This window comes from Artibeus jamaicensis, unplaced genomic scaffold (genome assembly GCF_021234435.1).
Source record: "Artibeus jamaicensis isolate MK-2021 breed Jamaican fruit bat unplaced genomic scaffold, CSHL_Jam_final contig_387, whole genome shotgun sequence".
NCBI classification, from domain to species: Eukaryota; Metazoa; Chordata; class Mammalia; order Chiroptera; family Phyllostomidae; genus Artibeus; species Artibeus jamaicensis.
The window spans coordinates 45,648,237-45,671,777 of NW_026521812.1; positions in this window are offsets into that span (position 1 = coordinate 45,648,237).

Below are 23,541 nucleotides of genomic sequence, written 5' to 3' on the forward strand. Positions count from 1 at the left end.
TGAATTTTGTTGTGCCTTTAGGAGGGGAGGATTTCTCAGCCAATGTTCTGGCAAACTGTTGGGCTCTGCACTCTGAATGAAGCATTCTTTTTCCTGTAAGACGAATGGAGGAAGACAGAGGATTTCCTGAACTCTGGAATCAGGGAGGAAAGCACTAAAGAAGGGGGCAGAGCTGTGCAGCTTGGAGTTCAAGCAACTGAGGTAGGATGCCTGGGGCAAGGTGTGCCTGGGGAGGGTGCGAAGACCAGAGGTTTACATAGAACTGTTGAGTGCAGGTTGCTCAGCCACAATGGGACAGGACTCCAGGGAAGACAGACACCCCTGAATGCAGTGAGTCAGGAGAGGTTCCAGGGGAAGAAGCCAGACCCAGATTCCCAAACATCTTTTTGTCCTAAGGTGGCAACTGCACAAGAGCCTGGGTTGAGGTGGAACCTACTAGCCGCCGCCCAGAGTGTGTAGTTCCCAGCCCCACCTTCTGTCCACGGCCCAAGGTCACGGAGAGCAGCCGCCACTGGAGAAGCACTGCCACCTTGTGGCCACTACAGCAACGACAGTCTTGGAGCCCAAGATGCCCCTGCAGACACAGTGGGCTGCTCCGTTTTCTTCCTACCAGTGTACTCAGAATTGGGTTCGAATAACCCCTGGAGGTTTTAGTTTGACCACAAAAGGTGAAAGAGGAAGGGAGAACCTGGAAAGGAAGAAAGACATTAGTGTAATAGCTAAATGGAGACTTCAGCCATTTTAATATCAAAGGAGATGTGTTATTTTATATTCACTCTGGGGGAATCGGGTGGAGGTAAGATCTGGGAGGCTTTGTTTGCCATGCCGAGTTTGCCTTTTTACATAGGCCATTGCAGAGAAGGATTTTAAACAGGGGAGATAATCGATCAGAAATTGCTTTAAAAACAAGACTCAGATGTATGGATTGGAGCAAAAAGATGGAGAGGGAGAGGGAAATAAGAATGAATGAAAGTCAGGAGATTATTGCAACAGCCCAGGTCACTGTGAGGGCCTGACATAGGGATAAGGGACAGAGGGAAGTAAACAGATACAGAAAGAGTAAGAACAGAAACTGACACACCCAAGCAATTGCTAATCTATTGACAGGGTGGGGCGGAGGAGGTGTTTGGCTCCAGTGACTAAGTGGATGGTGATGTCAATCATTGAATTAGAGAATGGAGGAGGAGGAGCAGATTTGGGGAGAAAGTCTATGAGCTCATTTTTGGGACGTGCTGGGTTCTGGGTTCCTGGGAGCAATCCAGAAAGAGAAGCTCATGTGTGGATATATATGTGCACGTAGAAAGCTCATGAGAAGCTCCAGGCTGAAGATATAAACAAGAAGTAAAGAATATCTGGGTAGTGGCTGAAGCCATGCAGGGATGGCATGTCCAGGAAGACCATGTGCAATGAGGACAAAAGAGAACACAGGGAAAACATTGTAGAGTATCAGTGAGAGGGTTTATTGTTTTTTTTAGTTGTAAGGATAGAAACCAAATCTACTAAATATAAGCAATAGATTAAGGAATATATTGGAAGCCTGCTGAGTAGGTCACAGAATAAATAACTGAAAAACCGAGACTCTGGGAGGACAAGAAAGAAGGGAGCTACAGAATTTGTGGCCCGCTGTCTTGGTAGTTTGGGCTGCTATAAGAAGAATATCATAGACTGGAGGATTTGGCAGGAAACACTTATTTTTCACAGTAATGAAGGCTAGGACATCTCAGACAAAAGTGTCAGCATGGTTGTGTTTTGGTGAGAGCTCTTTCTGCTTTCTTCACATAGAGAGAAAGAAGTAAGCGATCTCTCTCTGCTTTTACATGAGGGAGGTGTCTCTTCTTATAAGGCCACCAGGAAGGGCAGGCTGGAATTCTCCTGCACAGACTGAAGCTGTTGTCCACAGGCATAATTTTTTTCTTTTTGAGGGAAGCCTTGGCCCAGATTTTAAGATCTTTAGACTGGTTGAGTCAGGGCCACCCAGATAGTCTCAGATAATCTCTCTTATTTAAAGGCAACTGCTTATGGATTTTAATCACATCTGCAAAACACTTTCATTATAATACCTAGATTAGTGTTTGGTTGAATAAACTGGAACTGTAGCCTAACCAAGTTAACACATCAAAAAGATCACAAGCCTAGTCTAAATATTTAACATATTCTGAACATTATTCTAAAAAATTTAACCAGAATATTTTTGCGGTACTATGGTCACTCTTTTTTTTACAGATGAAGGGATTAAAACTCTGAATGAGTAAAAAAAATAATGTAATGTCTTATAGCCAGTAAAAGGTAGAGCTGGAGTTTGACTCAGACAATCACTCTCTACAACCAATCAGCTGAGCCACTGGACTGGCAGCTCTTTGGAGAAGAATAGGATTATGTGTCTCAAGAGTGGAGACCACTGTCTGAGCCCATGGACAACTGTAACTGAACAACAATTTCAAAAAATGTTTTTTAAAAAAGAGCAGAGACCAGCTGGACTCACATTTGTATTCTTAGCATGTAGCCTGACAGATAATAGGAAACTAATTGTTGAATTAACTAGTTAAGGAGTAAGACTTTAAATATTCTGTGTACACTCAAGGGAAGATAAATGAAATCCACTTAATAAGTTTCTTACACTGAAAACTTCTTATAATAATTTTCTTAATTTTTAAAAATTGTTCTCTGGTTTTCTAAAGGAATTAAGCAGTTGTTTGGTTCAGAGCAGAAGATTTCAAGTAAACTATTTCAAGCAAGATTTTCTTCCAAGTTGCCCCTTTAACTTTCTACAATGTGGCTTTATTGCTTTATGCATGGTTCGAAGCCAAATTCCATATTTAATTAAAATTCAATATCTTTATGAGAGTACAGAAGGTATTTCTTTATAAGTCCTTTCTTTGGAAACTAAACAGAACATTTAAATTTACTTAGTGACAAAAATTAATTTGGAGTTTTTCAGTATTTAGCTATTTTACTGACATTACATCCAAACATAATTAAATTACAAAACAAATTATATGTGGTGCACGGAATGTCTTCAATCAAGAGAACTAAAAGAAAACTACAATTATTTAAGGTCCTGGTAATCCAAGTAGGAAAACACCTCACAAAAGAAGTGAGAAATGGAGCATGAAAATCTTTTTGTATTCACGAGGTTTCTTTTAATGGATGTCCTCTGAGAATAGGGATCTAAAATAAATTAGACTTGAGATAATCTAAAAACTCTAGCACTTTAAAACAGGAAAGAGAAATTCTAGACTCTCTGGCCCTTTCTAGGACAACTGACAGAGGCCCAGGAGGATCAGTCCAGTCCTCTGAACAAGAACATGGAGCGAGACAGCTACTCTCTCTCTTTGGTCGTGCCCTGTGGGTCTCCCTGGCCCACCGAGGATGGCTCCTATGGGGAGAAGGGGTTTGTTGTTGGAAGGTGTCCACACTTCTTACCTTGACAACCTGCTCTGAACTCATTTGCATTTACTCTTTCATTGCCTACCTCTGATTCCCAGCCCTACCCTGCCCTACAGAGATCCCTTTCCTCAATTTAGGACTCAGTTTGCCTGCTTATGTTTCCGCTCTGTTTTTCTCTTTTCATTTTTATGGTTCTTGGCTGCTTTGTGTAATAATTCTCTGCTTCCCCCTCAGAACCTGTGCATGGAGCCATACCTCACACGGCACAGGGAGCAAAAATTTCAAACACACTGCTGTGTCTCATATTTGAGATTAAACTTGGTGAGGAAGTCTATTTGTAAGGTGATGTTCAGGATCATTTCCAAGGTGGATGATTATGTTCTCAGAGTCTTAGGCTTTTAAAACTACAAAGTCCCAGGTTCAGATGGACCTTTTAGTTCAGCCTTGAGCCAATCTTGTGCCACCTGATATATAGATAGCATTACAGGCCGGTTGTAGTTGCTTGAGCAAACTCCAGTGCTCAGGAGTATCAACCCATTCACCCTCAGAAGATTCTGACTCTTAGAACCTTCTTTCCATTGACTTAAAATTCGGTCCCTGTGAGACTTCTACCAAGGAGGTGACAATGTTGACTCTTACTTGAGCCCCTTGCTCTCAGAAAACAGTCCTTTCTACCTTTGCATAAATTTGCATAATCCCTTTGAATCCTCCTCACAATGTGTGTGTGTTCAAATTACACATATTTTACCTAATGGCTTCAAAGCACAAAAGTAGTGATGGCAGCAATTTCGACATGCCAGAGAGAAGCAGTAAAGTGCTTCCTTTAAATGAAAAGGTAAAATTTCTCAACTCAATGAGGAAAGGAAAGAAACTCACATGCTGAGCTTGCAAAGATATAGGTAAGAACAAATCTTCTATCCATGAAACTGTGAAGAAGGAAGAAGAAATTTATGCTGGTTTTGTGGTCGCACCTCAAACTGCAGCCTCGTCTCATCACGTGGGCGCTGCGTCACCTCCCCTCACCGTGAGAAGGGTGAGTACAGTTCAGTAAGATATTTTGAGAGACTTATCACATTTACATATTATATTACATTTTCATTATATTATAATCGTTCTATTTTATTAGTAGTAACTATGCCTAATCTCTTGCTGTGCCTAATTTATAAGTTAAACTTTATTGTATATATAGGAAAAAATAGAATTTATTTATTTAAAAATTGTGTACTTATTTTTACATGTTACAACTTCAGTCACGTTCAAAGTACTCTCCATCTGATGCAGTAAGTACACCTATCGAGATGTTTTTTCACTGCCCAGAACAGTTTGGTTCTCCAACCTCATTTTCGCTTTCCTTCCCTACTCCCTGTGCACCCCTCTGGCCTCCATGCTGTTCCTGGATCATCGCCCTTCTCTTTTGCTCTGCGTCTCTGACTCACAAGTTCTTTCTTCTCACTGGCCTCTCATCTATTATCTCCCAGTGGATTTGTCCTCACCACAGATAGGCTTTTCTGGCTGTCCTGTCTCTTAAGTAGATACTCCCCTTCACCACCAGACCCGTCTCATATCATCATCCATTCACCTCGGTCACAGTGAAGATCAGCTTCTAAAGTTGTGTGTTTACATTCTAGATTGTAAGCTTCCTGAGGGTGCCCTGTGGATCTCATTCAGAAACCCCAGAACTTGGGGTGGTTCTTGGCACTGTGAAGTGTGTAGTAAGTATTTCCTGCAGGAGCGAATCATGTAACTTAAGCTTGTATTAGATTTGGGGGCATTGTCATCATGTAGTGCCTCTAGTAATCCATAGTGTTCCATAGTAATCCATAGTGTTCCACAGTAATCCATAGTAATCCATAGTGTTCCATAGTGTTCCATAGTAATCCATAGTGTTCCACAGTAATCCATAGTAATCCATAGTGTTCCATAGTATTTTGTCACCAGCATTGCTAGTTAATGTATCTTTGTTGTCTTGCAGAGTCAGAGCTGTTTTAGCTTCTAAGCTATGTATAATATTGATGAAGGAGATTTGGAAGGCCAAATGAAGTTCACTCCCTGAACAGCGTAATGTTGAAAAATATGTGAGAATAATATGAGTATGTATGTGTGCTCATATAAACATTTTGTTTATTAGTGAAGTTTATATTATATGATAAATGCTGTGTTAAGCAATGAGATATGTAAGATGTACTTCTATATACTTATAAATATATAATTGTGCATATAGAGATGTAGACATAGATCTATATGTCCATTTGAATATAAATATGTAGACACTCTTCCAAGACCCAAATGTTCATTAGAATCAACAAAGAATTGGAATCTCAACCAAACTGAACAAACTAACAGGATTTTGAATGGACAGAAAAGATGTAAGAACTGCGTTCTCACCTGCTTGCTAAGCCCTCAGCCCCCACGTCACAGGGTTCTTCTAAGATGCCCACGTAAAGCTCTCACCACAGAGCCTGGCACAGAATCCGTGTTCAGTGAAAGCTCACTGTTTTCAGTGATGGGCTCTGCTTGTTGTACAAAGGCCTTGCATCCGCCCCTCCAAGGACTTCCAAGGCCTGCACCTCAACTCCTCTAGCAACCAGCAGTGTGAGAGGGTGCCAAGTTCTCCACATCCCCATCAGTACTTACTTTTTTTTAGAAAAAAGTAACAGTCAAACTGGTGGATGGGAATGGTATTTGCTTGTGACTTTGATTTGCATTTTTTAATGACTAATGATGTTGAGCAGTCAACCCTTGCCCTGCCCGGATGCAAATTCTGAATCTTTATTTTGTCTTCAACCTCAATTTGCCCTTCGTATGCCATTTTTGCTTTTATCTCAAATTGATCTTGTAATTTCAAGTGATCCTCTTGTGACTGTGCTTGATTGATGCTCGTGGACATAATGAAATCCATGGTCTCGATCTGCCTGCAAGTCGGTCTGGACTCCCTGTTCTGGCCTCTGTGACTTGACTCCATCTATGATGCTCAATCTCAAGAGTTAAGACAAAAGTAGGTGAAAGGCCTGAGGACGAGGAGGACAAAGCTGAGAAGGGAAGAAGCAGACCACTCTCCAGAGTCCTAGAGGCACCTCAGTTTCAGAGGTTAGGGGGTGAAACTGATATGGACAGGGTAATTTAGCATCTGGCTTTCTTCATATATTTCTTATTATATGAAATATAACAATATAAAAGAGAAATTGCTCAAGAAGGAACTGCAGCCAACTAAATTATAGGTGGAAGTTTCTCCAACCTGACGGAGCATTAGACTCACTTAGCATTTTTTTAAAATACTGGTTCCTGTACCTCACCTCAGAAAATATGATTCAAGTGGTTGGCTGTGTGGCCTAGGAACCAGAATTTGTAAAACTCCCCTCCCCTCCATCACCACTTCACCCCAGTGAGTTCAATGAGCAGCCAGGGTTAAGAACCACCAGACTAGGGGTGATCGGGATGACAATTAGTCCCAGATTGTGGTCAGCAAATAATAGGAAATGTGGGTGAGTATAGCTTGCTTAAATATGATAGCTATGGTTTGAGAACAGATTTTTTCTCACCCTCACAGAATAAAAAAAAGGAAAATATTCAGCTAAAAAAATATCAGTTCAACAGAACATGATGTCCACTTTATCCATTTTCCCTAGAAATTTTTTCTTTAGAATAATCCCCCAAAATAGTATGACTGTGTAAAGGTATATTCATAGCATTAAAATAATCACAACATCTGCACTCATTGCTATGCCCAGCTCAGCACAAGATTAGAAAAATGGCCAATGTTTACAGACTCAGTGAAAGGCCATGTCATTGCTGACTTTGCAGATGTATGGTGAGGAGGATTAGAGTACCTTGACATTTAACACAGCACCATCGCACACAGTGAGGCTGGTGAGGTGTGAACTGGGTCAGTCTGTTTGGTCATGGAGCTCACCTCCGTTTCACTTTTACTCACACGAATTTATTTCTGTTGGTTTTGCATGGTTCATCCTTTAGGGAACTTATGTTTGTTAGAATCCTTTATCATTTAATAATTAGGCAGTTCTATCAACAGTAATTATAGAGCTCTGTTAAGTCTTGCATATTTGAAAATGCAGACTGTGACATAGAAAATAAGTCTTCTAAAAAGCATAAGAGGGTTACTTGATTAAACTACTTTGATTAAAAGAAAGTGGAACTCCTCTCTCATAAGGCTATGTATTAATCCTATATATTATATACAAACATATAAAGAATAACTTTGCCTTGAAATGGTATCCTGAAAAATTCAGAACAAAGCCAATGTCATCTTAGTTCAGATCATAAAATTTGTTTTCTTAAATATCTGGACTTCAGTAGTGGTCAGTTCCTATTCTCTCCCAGGCCTGGGAGACTTGCTTTCTACTGATACAAATCATTCTACTGTGAAAAGATAGGTCTCTTCTGTTACCACTCAATGAACAATCCTTAAGTTCCTCATCTTTGGCCACAGCATTTAATCTCTATCTGACATGATAATATGCAGTTGGATTCATTATTCTCTGAAGGGCAATAGACACTCAACTTTCATCTAGTCACTGATATCATCTGCCTGTTTAATTATCTAAATTTTTTTGGCTTTCTCCACATTTTCTGAGCAGTGGCTATTATTTATTAACATTTGGCATAGTTTGATACATATGGTGCTACCAGTGATAGGAAATGAAGTAGAGTTATAATTTACCTCCAGGTGGAATGTAATGAAATATTACTAGACTGTGTTTTAAATGTCTAATCTATGCTATGTGGGGTTTTAAAGTAATCAATAATTCCAAGAAAAACTGAGACACAAGCTTGAATTACCATAGCATTTTAATGAGGATGCCAGAAATGACTCTTTTGAGTCTCGAGTTAATGCGTGCAGCACATGAAGAGTAGAAACTTACTGGTAGGTTCCTGTTAGTCCAGTTCCCAGTGCATGGGCCAGCATCTGTCTTTGGCGTGATCTTGTCTATATGTCACTGTAGTGACAAGAAAACCTTCCTGTGCAAACTCTTCAGAATAGAAATGTCCTCCAGTGATCCTATGCTTTAACCACTTGGGGCACAAAACAGCCAGTCATCCAGGCAGGAAGCAAAGAGGCAAACAGAAGGGAACTCTAGGCTAAAAGGCTGAGGTACTTCACAGAGAATTATTGACAATGTGTAAAGTATTTCTGCAAATCGCCGAAAAAAAAGTATGATGCTCTTTATTTTAAATACTTAAAAAGAATCCCCACCTGAGGATATGTTTATTGATTAGAGAGAGAGAGAGAGAGAGAAACATCAATGAGAGGGAGAAACACTGATTGATTGTCTCTCATGGTACCCAATCAGGGATGAGACCCGAAACCTAAGTATGTGCCCTGATGGGGAATCAAACCTGCAACCTTTTGGTTTTTGGGAGATCGCTCCAACCAACTGAGCTATCTGGCTAAGTTTGTATGATGCTCTTAAAGCAAACCTCTGACCAACTTAATTTTCCCAGAATTGTTACCTTTTTCCATGTATATTTTCCACAGAGCCACTGCACATGAAGGCTTAATGCCTTTTGGATATTTTTAAAGAATTTCCAAATATTTATCTATTTAAATATCTATATTTTTAAGTAGCAAAAGAAAGATTCACTAATTGGGTATGCTGCAGGAAAGTTCAATTCATTACAAATCACCTGGGAGCTGCATGTGCCATTCCAGCTGTGGAGAATCAGGCCTTCCCAGGGAACTAATGAGCCTTAGCTTCTGCATTAAATCGGTGCCTGTCACTTAAAATTATACACGGATGTATACACACCTGCATGCAGGGTACATTATTTATATGTAAATAGTACGTATACTAGACCATTTTTTCTTAAAGCAATTCATTTGCTAGAGGCTTTAAAAAGCTATCTTGCACTTTTAAAATATTTTACCAGAGCCCAGATCTAAAGCTATTTCATCGATCACCAAGTAATGATAGAATGCAAATCCTTGAAGTAATATGTGCTACAAAAATACCATGACTGTTTAATTAAACCATACCTAGATTTCTGAGCCCAAGCTTACATGTCTCCAAATAGCAAGAGCAGTCTTCACCCCTCCCCTCTCCCTCCCAACCCCCCCTCCAAAATATATTAACACATTCGATTCTTTTTCCCTTTTCTCGCTTCATCAGTGCTGATATCCAGCTTCCACCATGGCTATTAGGACTACTGAGCACAGCCACATGACAGGATTTGTAGACTCCCGATGGCTAAGACAAAAACAAAGGCATAAATAAAAGAAGTAGGCTGCAATTTCTGTGGGCGAGAAAGGGTAGGGATAGTTCTAGACGCAAAGGCTGGCTCCCTCCACAGGAAAGCCCAGATCAGGGAGTACACTGACATTCAGATTACAGTCCCCCAAATCAGCAAGATTTAGACTTTTCGAGAACAATGATTCTTTTTTGTTTGTTTGTTTGTCAGTTGGTTTCCATTCCACTCTGTTTAAAAAATGCGTACAACTCCCTCACCTCCCCATATTTTTTAAACAGTGTAAAATGCCTATAAATAGAGGAGGAAATGATGGCCCATGTTTCCTCTAGAATTTTATATATATATATATAGAGAGAGAGAGAGAGAGAGACAGAGAGAGAGAGGGAGAGAGAGAGAGAAGTCTATATAGTGGCACGTCTCCTGCATCCTTCCTTTATGGGCGTTGCCATGTGATTGGCCTCATAAAATACAGAGCATCCACCGAAATTTCCAGACAAATGTTTATTCCCATAATTTACAACATCTGTGAAATGGGAAAGCCTAAAAATAACAGTAACAGAAATATTTAATGTAATGCCTCTAATTATAGAGCCCAAGAAAAGTTTTGGAACAAAAATGACTAGGACAATTTTAGCAACACCAGAAATCCTGAAGTTCCACACTTAGCTGATGCAGATTTTAAAATCTTCACTGTTACAATTTTAAATTTTCTTTGGGAGTTGAGTATGATATATTGGTGTCAATATACAAAAAGCATACGTGAAATAGATTAGTCTGCCGTACAAAAAATTTAGTAAGCAGTAAGTTTGCCTTGTTGGAAAATTGCCTCTTGGGGGGGGGGGAATTTTTCTCTGCATACCTGTAATGTCTTTTGTTCCAAGTTTTATTTATTTACTTATACAAACTTAATCTTAGACTTCTAGGCAAGATGGCAGCATAGGCAGACATGGCTCCCTCTTCACTCAATCACATCAAGATTACATCTAAAATATAGATCAACCATCACTCAGAACCATCAGAAATCGAGTTGAATAGAAATCTGACAACTACGGAATTAAAGAAACTACCTCCACCCAGACCGGTAGGAGGGGCGCAGATGTGGAATGGGCTAGTGCCAGCCTATGTGTGGTGGATAAAAACTCAGGAAGGATACCTTGGGAGCAAGGGGTCCCAGCCCCACACCATGCCCCTTAGTTCAGGATTCCAGTGCCAGGAAGATAAGTTTCCACAACTTCTAGCTACAAAAACCAGCGAGGTTTGAGTCAGTGGAAGAAACTCCTAGAGCCCCAAGCAGTTCCTCTTAAAGAACCCACACATGGACTCACCTTCACAGACTTGTTCCCTCTGAGCTCCAGCACCGAGGTAGGAACTTGAAAGGCACCAGTGGCACACTGGGATAAACTGAAGTGGCCAGCATCAGGTGAGCAGAGGCCATTTATTGTCCCCTTTCTAAACCCTCCCCTCAATAGATCTGGCAAGGTGATGCCATATCTGAAACTCCATCAACCTGGCTAACACTGTTTGACCGGCCTTAGAGATCCCCAGAGACTCAACTCTACTCTACCCAAATTATGGACCCGCCCAAGCTGCTTTTTCCTATGAATGGCTGGTCTTGACTTGTACTGCCGAACCTCCTAAATCCTCTCAAACAAGCAACAGCTGGCCTCAGTGAGCCCCACGCCCAGCATTTGCAGCAGCCAGCCAAGATTCACAGATTTGCTTCACCCGGGACTGTCCAAGCCCAGCACAAGTAGCAGCCGTCTCAGAGTGCTGTATAGTTCAGGCTGGGTGGCCCCAGGCAAAACACGGGTGAGGGCTGACCGTGGCACAGACAAGAGTCACCCAGTGAATGCCTGAATGAGTGGAACAGCAGATCAATGTCTCTCTCTCTTCCTCCCTGCCTCCCTCTCATGCTCTCTCTTCCCACTTCCTCTCTCTCTAAAATCAGCAAAATAAAATTCTATCTAACTTCTATGGTGAACTAAAAGACATTTTAGAAAGATCTCCCTGTCCCCAGTGGGATGCACGTGATGAAAAGCAAACGTGTGTGTGCATTTACAGCAGCATTTTTGATCCCACAGAAAACTGCAAACAACGTAAATAAATGCCCGTCCCCAGGGCAGCAGCAAACCAACCAAAATACAGGAGATAAATCATACAACCTGGGTTTGTTTACCTTTGGAGATTTTAAAAAATTGTGATAAAATATACATAACAAAATTTTACCAGCTTAGCCATTTTAAGCACATAGTCAATGATACACAACCACTTAAAAATGAGGTTGATGTGTGTAAGCTAAAATGATATAGACACTGAAGATATGTTGTTGCATGGAAAAAGTACAACACAGAGCAGTGCATATCAAATGCAACTTTTTTGCTTTTTATTTGAAATACATTTAAAAATAAGTAATGTACAGAGAAGAATTTATCACTCATAAACTTAGTCTTGAAACTGGCAATTCATTTTGGCCCCCAGATTTAGGTTTTGGGGTTTTAAAATTTTTTATGTTTAAATAGGGGGAATTCTTTCATTCGGGAAGAGCTAGTATAACTGATATTTGAAAGGAGAAATGACAGGAACAGAACCAGAGAAAAGGGCAAGGGGTGAGTGGGCCACCACGGCCTAGTGAAGCCACGATCCCATTTCCCACCCAAGGTAAAAGCTTCCCAAAAACAATATGTAAACAAGCCACTCATTACATCTTTAACCATCATCTGCTTTTTCAAATATCTGGTCTACATGAAAAGAAAGACAAGAAAGGCGAAAAGAAGAACAGAAGTAAACTAAAAACAACCCTCTCGAGAACAACAGCAAAAACCTCAAGCCCTTTTTACTATGCAAGACATGAGGTCAAAAGCACACGGGACAGTATCACCTTTAAACAATGGAAGGAAATCATCCACACAAGACCTTAATAGAAACTTCCGCTCTGAGGCTTCCGAAAATGCTGAAGACAGGGACCTGGGAATGATGCTGCCACCTTGGAGGCCACCCAGCTCCGTGGAGAAACGGTGAACAGCAGGTTGGATGCACCTCAGTGAGCTCTAGCCAGATGCCCCCCGTGGTCCGGGTGGAGACTGATGCTCAGGGCCAGGCGGTGCCTGACCCCCAAACTGAGCCACTTCCATCCCAGGTATCTGTTTGTCTTATGTCCACCTCACATTTTCAAACAGGAAGCACTGTCTTTCGGTAGTTTGCGTTTCCCATTCATCACAGAACATAACAAAGTACAAACACTTTGGTGTCCTTGATTATCAAGGCCATTTCCAATGGACCTTCTAACCCAGGCTTGCTCCATAAGCAAAAGGGGACACATGCGGATGAGAGGCAACATGTAGCTACTTGGTGGAGGGAAACAGCTCAGCAGGTAGGAGGCTTCACCAGTTTGCCACACACTGCCTCCGTGGGCCACGTCTGTACATGACCACGTGACCTCGTGCACACCCCAGACCTCCTTGCCTCTGAGTGTCAGTCATAAACCTCATCAACCATCCAGAGGCAGATCCAGAAGGCAGAAGGGTGAGAGTGTACCTGGAGAGACCGGTGCTAATCGATACTTAGGGGCGAGGTACCCCGATATTCCCAGAAGTGACCAGAATGACCACAGCTTTGGAACTGGAAAAAAACAATTTTTCTGAATGTAACAGTCATCCTCTGTTTTCCTTTTTATGGAACACAGAGCTGCAAATAGTAGCTCTTAAAATTGGTCACATATCTTTTGATATGTATATGTGTGTGTATATAAAGAAAAAGAAATTCTAGATAATTTTGAAATCATATGTCCTTCATCCCCTATCCCTTGCACCTAACTCACCTCTTAGAATCACAAGTTTCACCTGATCTTATTCATCTATTCCTTCAGACAAATATAAGTAACATGAATACAATATTATTTTGTGTGCTTTTTCACACTTGCCTAAATGTTATAACTTCTTCAACCTGCTTTCTTATTCTGCTATCATTCTGAAGCTCATTTTCTTCATTTGACATTGTTCTGATTGTGAATGATAATTGTGTTTATTTGTTAAAAGGATTAGTGTATATGCTTGGTTTTGCAAGACACCTTCCTGGTGGGGTGCACATGGCACCGTTAATAGTATTCACGTCCAGAAAGAAACACACGGGGGGAGTGTTTCAATGGGGCTAGGCAGGACTTTTTCTTCCATTTTACACCCTCTAAAGTGTTCAAAATTTTGTATAATTGTTAGGATTCCAATAAAATAATTAGTTTAAACACGTAAAATTTTTATCCTGTTCATGTGGCAAGGTACGTTCACGTGGCAGGTTGTATGGGTTAAATAATCTCCCTTTTACGTACTACGTCGTCCATGTGAAATGACTCCGGAGGGGACATTGCGCGTTATGATGAGAGCAGCAGAACTGGGAGAGAAGTTACGCGTTCTCAGGGTCCAGGGCCAAGGAATTACTCAAAGGTCACTCAACTCGTTTAGTTTAGGAAAACTGAAGAAACTCTGCCTACTGGGACTGCGTCAAACTGGAACGGACAGAGTGAAAGCGCTGCGTGTTAGACGTACCAAGAAAACACGCACTGGAACGGGAGGGCGCCCTCGGACTCCACGTCCTGCTGCTGTCACCAGCAATCACGTGCTTCGCTCATTTCAGTTTTTTTCTACCGTAAACTGAGAAGACACAGATTTCTCATGCATTAAGTCTAAGTCTCTGTGGAAGCTCTCGTACATGCCAGGCACTGCGTTGGGCACTGGAAATGTAAAGGGGAACACGACGGAGTCCCTCCCTCACAGAATTCCCAGCATCGTCCCAGAGGCTGGTTGACATTCTCGGAGTCTACTCTCCAAAAGCTAGAAACAGGCCGAGTGCCCACCAGGCAGTCTGCAAGTTCGGGCGTTTTCCTGGACGGACTCGGTGATGCTAAGTCAGAGGCCAGGCGACAGCGAAGAGAGTAGTTACTCCACAGGTCTCCACAGGAGTCGTGGGACCCAGACAGAAAAGGTCTCTACTTCTGTGGGACTTGGGAAACTTGGCTGCAGCTGGGGAGCGGCAGGGTGAACTAGAAAAACCACAGCCAGGACTGTAGAGAAAACCTGCAAGAACAATGTGCCAGGAGGTAAACAGAAGAGGGTATTTGAGTCTTTTAACGTGAGATAAATTAAACGGGGCTATTCTATATTGTAATAGTGTATAGTTTGCAATCCCCTTGAATATTTTTTAGTGTAGGAACTTTAAAATGGCTGGCCACATCAACTGTCTCAATGGGTCCTTCTCCATGATGGAGCTAGAGTCACTTTGGAGGGAGAAATCTCCCCTTTCATGTGGAAGTGGACAGTATGGTCACTGCAGTGATGCTGTGAGTCACCCAGAGGTTTCCACGTGCTGGGGACAGAGGGCTGCTCCAAGGAAGGAGGTCATCCTCAGGCCTCTCAATAAAGGATTTGCCACCAGAGGTAGAGCCAAAGTTGACAATGAGCAGAAAAGGGCTGACTGATCTGAAATTAGGTGTTGAAGCCTATGATATTAAGAAAGTAAATTAGTATCTTATAAAATGGGGATAATAATACCTACTTCAAGGGATTACCATGAGGAAGAATAAATTTTAAAATGTGGATATATGAGCTATAGAGGACTTTACAAGCATGAAGTTCTTTATTATTATTATATTATTATTTGGTGTTCTAGAAGATACAGGCAATATATTGGGTTGACCAAAGAGTCCATATGGGTTTTTCCCATAAAATAGAAGACACACTTTTCATTTTCACTAATAACTTCATTGATCTGGATATTTTGAGTATACAGGCTATCTCCCACTATGGGCTTCTGGCGAGGAGAGGCCAGTGGTGCTGCTAAACACGTGCCAGTGCATAAGGCAGCCCCACAGCCACTGCTTCAGTGCTTAAAAAATTAAAGGGCCCTGGCTGGTGTAGCTCAGTGGATTGAGCACAGGCCTGCGAACCAAAAGATCCCAGTTCGATTCCCTGTCCTGGCACATGCCTGGGTTGCAGGCCAGTTCCCAGCAGGGGCCAGTTCCCAGCAGGGGCCAGTTCCCAGCAGGGGATGCACCAGAAGCAACCATACATTGATATTTCTCTCCTTCTCTCCTTTCCTTCCTCTCTAAAGATAAATAAATAAAAAAATAAAGACAATCCTTGGAATCTTAGAGATTTAAAAACAAAACAAACCAGCAAAGAATTATTTGGTCAAAACGTCAGTAGTACAAGAAACTTTGCAAAACACTTTTGACATGTTCAATCAATCACAGCATCTTCTCCATACCCTGCACAAATCTTTTTTTGTGTTTCAGTTGCATTTTTACCTTTCTTTTTTTTAAATAAAGATTTTATTTATCTTTAGAAGGGAAAGGAAGGAGAGGGGGAGAGAATATCAATGTATGGTTGACTCTTGTGGGTCCCCTGCTGGGAACCGGCCTGCAACCCAGGCATGTGCCCTGACTGGGAATCAAACCATGATCCTCTAGTTTGCAGGCCCACGCTCAATCCACTGAGCTACACTAGCCAGGGCAATTTTTACCTTTCTCGAAATAATAAAGCATAATATGCCAACAACGTTACGTATCTTCTTCCATTTTCAATATTAAAATGGCTGTACAAAAATTCACCGATTTTGATAAGCTTTTTTTAAGTGCACGCTGATATGGCAGCTGTCACAATACCATGTAACAAAATTGGTTCAAATGAGAGTAAAGACAAAATAAAAATTACTATAGCCATTATACAGAAAAAAACTAAACAAACATTTTGGCCAACCTAATATTTCTTAGAATTGTTCCATTCCCTGGGCTCATGAAAAGGTGCCAAATGTGCAGTTGGCCCTGTCTATCTCAAGTTTCATCCAGGGTCTTCTCTCTTACTTATTAGTAAGAAGAATTGTCATTCCTCGAGGGTGTATTCAGTGACATAGTTCAGCAGAGGTCAGGGCACATTTAGTGAAATATGGTTTTGACAAAATCCAGGAGGGGAATTCAGATGGGCATTTAAGTCAGGAAACACACACACCAGAACTTTAAAAGCTTGTATGGAGTTTGGCTTATGATGGTAAATACAGAATTACAATCTCTATGTTCTTCGAGCCCTTCTCTGTTACTCCTAATTATAGAAAATATATTGTCAGGAGTATCTAAAACTCAAAATCTTCTAAGATAATAATGGCTATAATAAAATTTACCTAGTATTTAAAAAATATCCCTATAGTCTTTGTCATAAAAGATAGTGTTCAGTAGGTACACATTTAGAGAGAAATGAGCTCAAAGATAAAACACTTTTGAAATAGTACGACTCTTCTTTTCTGTACACACAGACAAGAAAAGCGATTTCTTAGCTCAATACAACCAAGTGCCTCAAAAGATTTTCCAGCATTTCAATGATGAGATGCTTTATGCATACATAACTGAAATGTAACAATTTCTAGTCATTATTTAAATGAGAGACTTGAGTATATTAACAATTTTGGAGAAATTTACATAAAAAGAAATCTTTACATTTTATAATTATCCAGTCCACAAAAAAATTATGGAAAGTCATCTGGGAAACAGGGCAGAACAAATAAAAAGAAAATGAAATAGAAGAAAACTAAAAATATGAAAAACAAAAAAGGGAAAGCTTGTCATTTGAAGAGGATGAGCTGCCATAATTCATGCTATAGCTTCTGACAACATTTCTCAGAATTTTCTGTGCATTGGATCCATGCACCTATCTTTGAAAACAGCTCCAGGCTAGAGAGTTCTCCCAAGGGACTCCTGAAACCTTAGGTGATATGGGATAAGCTCAAGCCCAACAGTTAAGATCAAAGGGAGGAAATCTCTGAAAGACAGTCATGGCCAGACTAGCACAAGTTGTAGAAACAAGGGACAAGAACGGGGACCACATGGAAAACACCCTCCGGGTCCCCACTGAGCAGCAGTACAGGGACAACAGGGCATCGCCCATGTCACACCAGCTGAGATGCACCTGGTATTAAATGGCCCTGGGAGGAATCTTAACTTATCCAAGTTCAAAAATGAAAGTTTCTATTTTTTGCTCAAAAACTTCTATTAATTTGCCCTACTAACAACTCTAGCACCTACTAACCCTTGCATGCATTTGTCCTGGTAGCTAACAGACTCTTTCTAAGACCTCTTGGTTATTAGGACAGGGTCATTTTTGTTGTTGTTGAAAGTTAATCTTTCCCACTTAATATTTCTATCTCTTACCTCCAAGGTCTCTTCTCATGCTCCTCCTCCTTTTTCCCGTTACCCAGCGTAGACTAGCTTGAGGATCCGGAGGCTTGGATAGGAGGACGTGGGAGGGGTGTGAAGGCAGGACAGGTGGAGATAGAAAAGTGTTGTGTCTTTATGAGGCTACACAAAGCAAGTTAATTTGCTTTTATTTTGCTCTCAAGGGGACAGCCGTCTGTCCATGGTAATACAGTTGCTTTCCTTATTCTTTTTTTTTAGATTTTATTTATTTATTTTTAGAGAGAGGGGAAAGTAGGGAGAAAGAGAGAGGGAAAAACATCAATGTGTTTCTCTTGCTGGGATTGAAGTGCACCCCTTGCTGGGGACCTGGCCTGCAACCCAGGCATGTGCCCTGATTTGGAATCGAACCACAACCGTTTGATTTACTGGCCTGTGCTCAATCCACTGAGCTACACCAGCCAGGGCTGCTGTCCTTATTCTTTTTTTACTATAGTTTCATTGTCTAGACTTATCCCAAACAACTTCCACAGGCACCATAACCCAACACTGGGGCCTCAGTCACAGACACACACATGGAACTTTAGGGACAATCTTGTCCTTCCTCCACCAGACTATGCCACTATGTCAACTTCCTTCCATTCGAAAACACCAAGCCCAGTGGCCAAGCAACCACCCAATCAGGAAATAAGAAAAACCAGTTTTCCCTTTTTAAATGAAACTATAGACCTTAAAAGTTATTCTCTTAGCTGGAGAATAATTAGACACTAGTACTGTACCTCCAAGGATGGGGTGGTGGGAAGGGTTTATTCCAGTGTAGGTAGTAAGGTAGTACATTATCCATAGAAAATTTTAAAAATAATAATAATATTGAGTTGAAGTCAGTATGCCTTTTGTCATTATCATACACTGACAATTCTAAGCAATATCAGTGATAGAATACTTCTCCCTGTAAATATGTTTTGTTGGTCTAAGTTCTAAACAATTATTGGTGGGCCAGAGGTGGGAGGAGAAGGAAAGAAAGCTTCAAATTCATAGATTTTTATTGCTTATTTTTAATAAATATTTATTCTGTATGGAAGTTAATTTGCAGCACTCCTAATTAATCAGCTGGCTCCCAGCATACAAAGATTCTGTAAGCCTCATTCCTTTCCTAAGTAAGATCATAAGGGTTCAGTTTGGACAAAACCACCACCGTATTTCTTATTCCCATTCTTAAACAGTGATTCAGATTTAAATAATGATAGCACACAACAATTGTAAAGAAAAGGAAATACAATTAGTCTAAGCAGCCACTTGGAGTTTTTATTTGTGTTTAAAATGTAAAAAAGTGAAACCGCAAACTGTGAGGTATGCTCTATCAGGTCGATATGTGCAAATTTCAGTTTGAACATGCACTATTTTACTGAATTTGAATATTATAGTTAAGGAATTGATATATATTCTCCTTTTTAAATTCGCCAACTGAAGAATAAATCAATAAAATAAAACATTAAATCAGTGGTGCCATTCGGTAGTGGCCGATATTAAGAAGCATAATACTTAGGAATTATTTTTGCTTGTACCTGCCACGTTTCACACATTGATCCAACGTGCAATGTGGTCAGATGCATCTGTATCAAGGATGGTCAAGTTGAAGTAAAGGAGTCATTCTTGAACTTCTTTGCTATTTCTGGGAAATTGTTGCTAAGCCCGCAGAAGAGATATTGAAACAACTGAATGATGATGGATGAGCGTAATCATCTGTCATGGACAATGACATGACAAAGCTGAAATTATGACAGAAACAGTGGTGACAGGCACCAATCAGAGAAATGACTCCCATTTCTCATATATGTCTTGTGAGAAGCACTCTGAACCTTCACAGAGCTCATTTCCTTGGGAAGGGTTGCTTTACGTGTGGCTCTCTCTGGGAAAAAATTTATTCATTCATTTAATTCTCTTCTCCTTGATGGAAAACATTGCAGAATGTGTGTAGAACACTGCAAAGACCTCCCAAGATTTTTAGTGGTGTGCTCATTATAAAGCTGTACAGTCAAAACAAGTTTGAAAGGTTAGTTTTAATGTCCAAAGTACTGTGCAATCCAACAGAAAATGTGGACCCAAGAGGATTAGCTTAAAATTTCTCCCTGTTGCATGCATTTTTTCTTTTCTGAGGGTTTTTTTTTATGAAGTTAATTAGACCCCAAAATATTTTCAGACGGCCCCCAAGTCAGCTTTGAACGTGGCACAACAGCAAGCTTTAAAATTGTGGGCTGAAGATTACACAGAAATTCTGAAGAAGGCTATAATTATGCCATGTAACATTGAAAGAACCAAAAACCCACCAAAATGGTATTGAATTAAATACATCTGAGCCGAAAGAAATACGCAGAAAGAAATCTTATCTGCGTTTTCCTTATCTGACCAATGCAGAGCCTTCTGAGAATCAGATGTCACCGAGGCAACGATCGTTGGGCACTGCAGTATTTCAAAAAATCCCGTAAACAAGCTTTATCAGAAATTTCCATGCTTTGAAACTAGATCAGTGGCCCCCTCCTCTTGCTAAGTTAGTGTATGAACCTTTATTTCTAGATGTTGCGAACTATTCCCACATGCATAATCTATTTTTGTCCTGTTAGTCTGTCTTTTCTCAAATAATTCACAGGACCCCTGACCTTTTGGACCTAAGTTGGTAGATAAAAAGCGTTCACTACCAACAACATAAAGAAAATGAGTATTGAAACAGAAAAAAAGTCAAGTTTTAGAGAATGACAGGAGAAATATGCTGGTCTTACATTGCAGGAGATGTAAAAATAGTTAGGATTGAACCACTTCATTGTTCTTATCAAGAACTGGACTTTTATTCTAAAGCAAGGGGTCAAATAATGCCTCTGATTTTTGCAGAAGAAAAACTTTGAAAGTTTTTGCAGAATATTATATAAATTTATGTTGAATTTACTAGTAAAGATGTTTTAGTAATTTTTTTTCTGATTGAAGATATTTGAAAGCTAGAATAAATCCCAAATACATTATGACATGCTCAGTACTACAATTTCTGGAATTTATTATCAAATGGGATTTTTATGAATTCTGCTGAAGTTATACTTAAGAATTTTTACTACTGTATGTATATGTATTGCTTCATGTAATAAAAGGCTTTGAAATTAAAATTAAGTAGTTTTCAACCAGCCATGAAAGAAGATACATTGACGAATTTGGCAAAACAAGAAGATGTGAAGATGTGTTTTGACACTAAGTTTGAAAATAGAAACTGCAATGTTTTTCATACCATGCCAGACCAATATAAAGATATAATTTTCCCTTTTATCAAAACAATGCATTAACCCAATGAAAACATATTAATCCATTACTTTTTCTATTTTCCTGAAATATTTTGTTGATATTTAATTTTTTCTACTGACATGATTATGTTTATAAACATCAACAAAGTATTTTTCACTATTTGCATTTTTTTCCTGTTGATTATTATTTGTTTCAGTTTGTGATCATTACTGAAATAATTTTGTTACGGAGAGGAGAGGTGGACAAAAAGCTATTCTGGGTGTCAGATATTTCAGGTGAGTCTCTAACCACTGCTTGAGCCCTTCCTCCTCAACCCCCTCTCACACACTTGCCTCCCCCCCAACCCCCCTGCTCAACCCTCCTGCTGCAGCTTCTCCTGCCTCCCTCTAGGTCATTCCATTTTAATCAGGGAGGCCAAGGTTGAAATAGAGGTTGTGTACCTACAATGTCAATCTACACACCCTAAGACACACTTCTACTTATTCTTAGAAATAGAATGTGGGAGTACTTAGTACTATTCGTCCTCAGAATTGACCTTTGTCTTCAACTCTGGAAAACTGGAGAGATTTTGATCAGCTCCTCACATCACCCCATATTTTCTTTTCTTTTCTTTTCTTTTCTTTTCTTTTCTTTTCTTTTCTTTTCTTTTCTTTTCTTTTCTTTTCTTTTCTTTTCTTTTCTTTTCTTTCCCTTTCTTTCTTTCTCTCTCTTTCTCTTTCTTTCTTTCTTTCTTTCTTTCTTTCTTTCTTTCTTTCTTTCTTTCTTTCTTTCTTTCTTTCTTTCTTTCTTTCTTTCTTTCTTTCTTTCTTTCTTTCTTTCTTTCTTTCCTTCTTTCCTTCTTTCCTTCTTTCCTTCTTTCCTTCTTTCCTGTCTTAGACTTCACTGTTACCTAAACAGAGCTCTTGACTTCCTTCTTAGAACCTTTTCAAATTAGGGTTGTTTTGTATTAAAAGCTGAGGGATGATTTTTTTGGTTGCATAAATGTTACAAAAACACTTTTTCTCAGCAAAATAGCACAGGAAAAAAAATAAAAAGCCAATTCCTAAAGGAGACATTGTGAAGTTTTTAAAAATTTTTTTCAATTTAATTTTTTATTTAAAATTATATTTTATTGATTATGCTGTTAACAGTTGTTGCAATTTTCCCCCTTCCACCCAACACCCCAACTCCATCAGGTAGTCCCCACACCTTGGTTCATGCGCATTGGTCTCGCATATAAGTTCTTTGGCTACTCCATTTCCTGTACTGTACTTACATCCCCGTGACACCACACATTTTAGAACAAATAAGAGATCAGTTCTTGAGTCACTTTATTGGACTTGATCATATCAGACTGACATTGCTTGATAGGAACATAAATGATTTTAGGTTAATGAGATAATTGAGACTTTCCCTGAAAACAACTTTTTAAAGTTCTCAGTTTTAATCCAACTATTGTACATCTTATACATGTAGTTTTATAGTAGAAAGGCAGAGAAATTTAAAATAAGTGATAACGCAATTTTAATGCACAGGAGAAAAAATAGGATTAATTAACTTCTCTGCAGCTGCTATAACACTGATAGGATTTGTCAGTAACGGGAAACTTTGTTTCCATTTCCAGTTGAAAAAGATAAAAATGGTTCTGATATGCAGTGTTGTTTTGCAAAGACTTATTCTTATTAAATTAGGTTTAAAAACTTGGGACTACATGACATAAATCCTCTCTGAAATCATAAGTTACTCTCAGGCAAGTCATATTTCAGTTTCTTCATCTGTTTTTGCTCCCCCAGCCAGAAGTATGAGAGTTTGAGGGTGAATGATTCTCTTTGTGGTTCCCTCCTGGGGAGAAGTCGGCAGCTCAGGACTGCAAATGAGAAGCTGAGGCTGGTTCTTGCCTAATGAGCCAGAAGGCTGGGCAAATGAAAGACAGCTTTTGTTTTTCTTTATATCCTGTCACTGATTGGTAATTTCAGGGCTTGAGATCAGCGTGTACTTGATTTTCTCTGTGTAAACTAACCCCTTCAGGTGGAGCCCATGAAATTACATTGCAGAATGGGAAAGAGGAAAACAAGATTATGAAGCTTAAGCGTTTTTTGCTTTGGAAGAAGTTTTATACATTGTTTAATGATTTCTTATAACATATGCTGCATGGGGAAAAAATTAGAGCTTTTGTTTGTCTGCTCTCCACTGAAAGAGAATATTGGTTTTAGTTCACCAACACAGGGGCAAGAAAATTAGGAAGATGAGTTCAATTATGATTGATGGCTTCTTGAGAAAAATCTCTAAAATTATGCATTTTTATCTTTATATAAAAACCTAGATTTGATTTTTTAAAAGTATTCCAGCCCCAACCAATGTGGCTCAGTTGGTTGGAGCTTTATCCCATAATCAAAAGGCTGCCGGTTTGATCCCTGGTGAGGGCACATACTCGTGGCAACCAATCAATGCTTCTCTCTCTTCCTTCCTCTCTCTCTTCCTCTCTCTCTAAAAGTAATGAAAAAAAAATGTCCTCA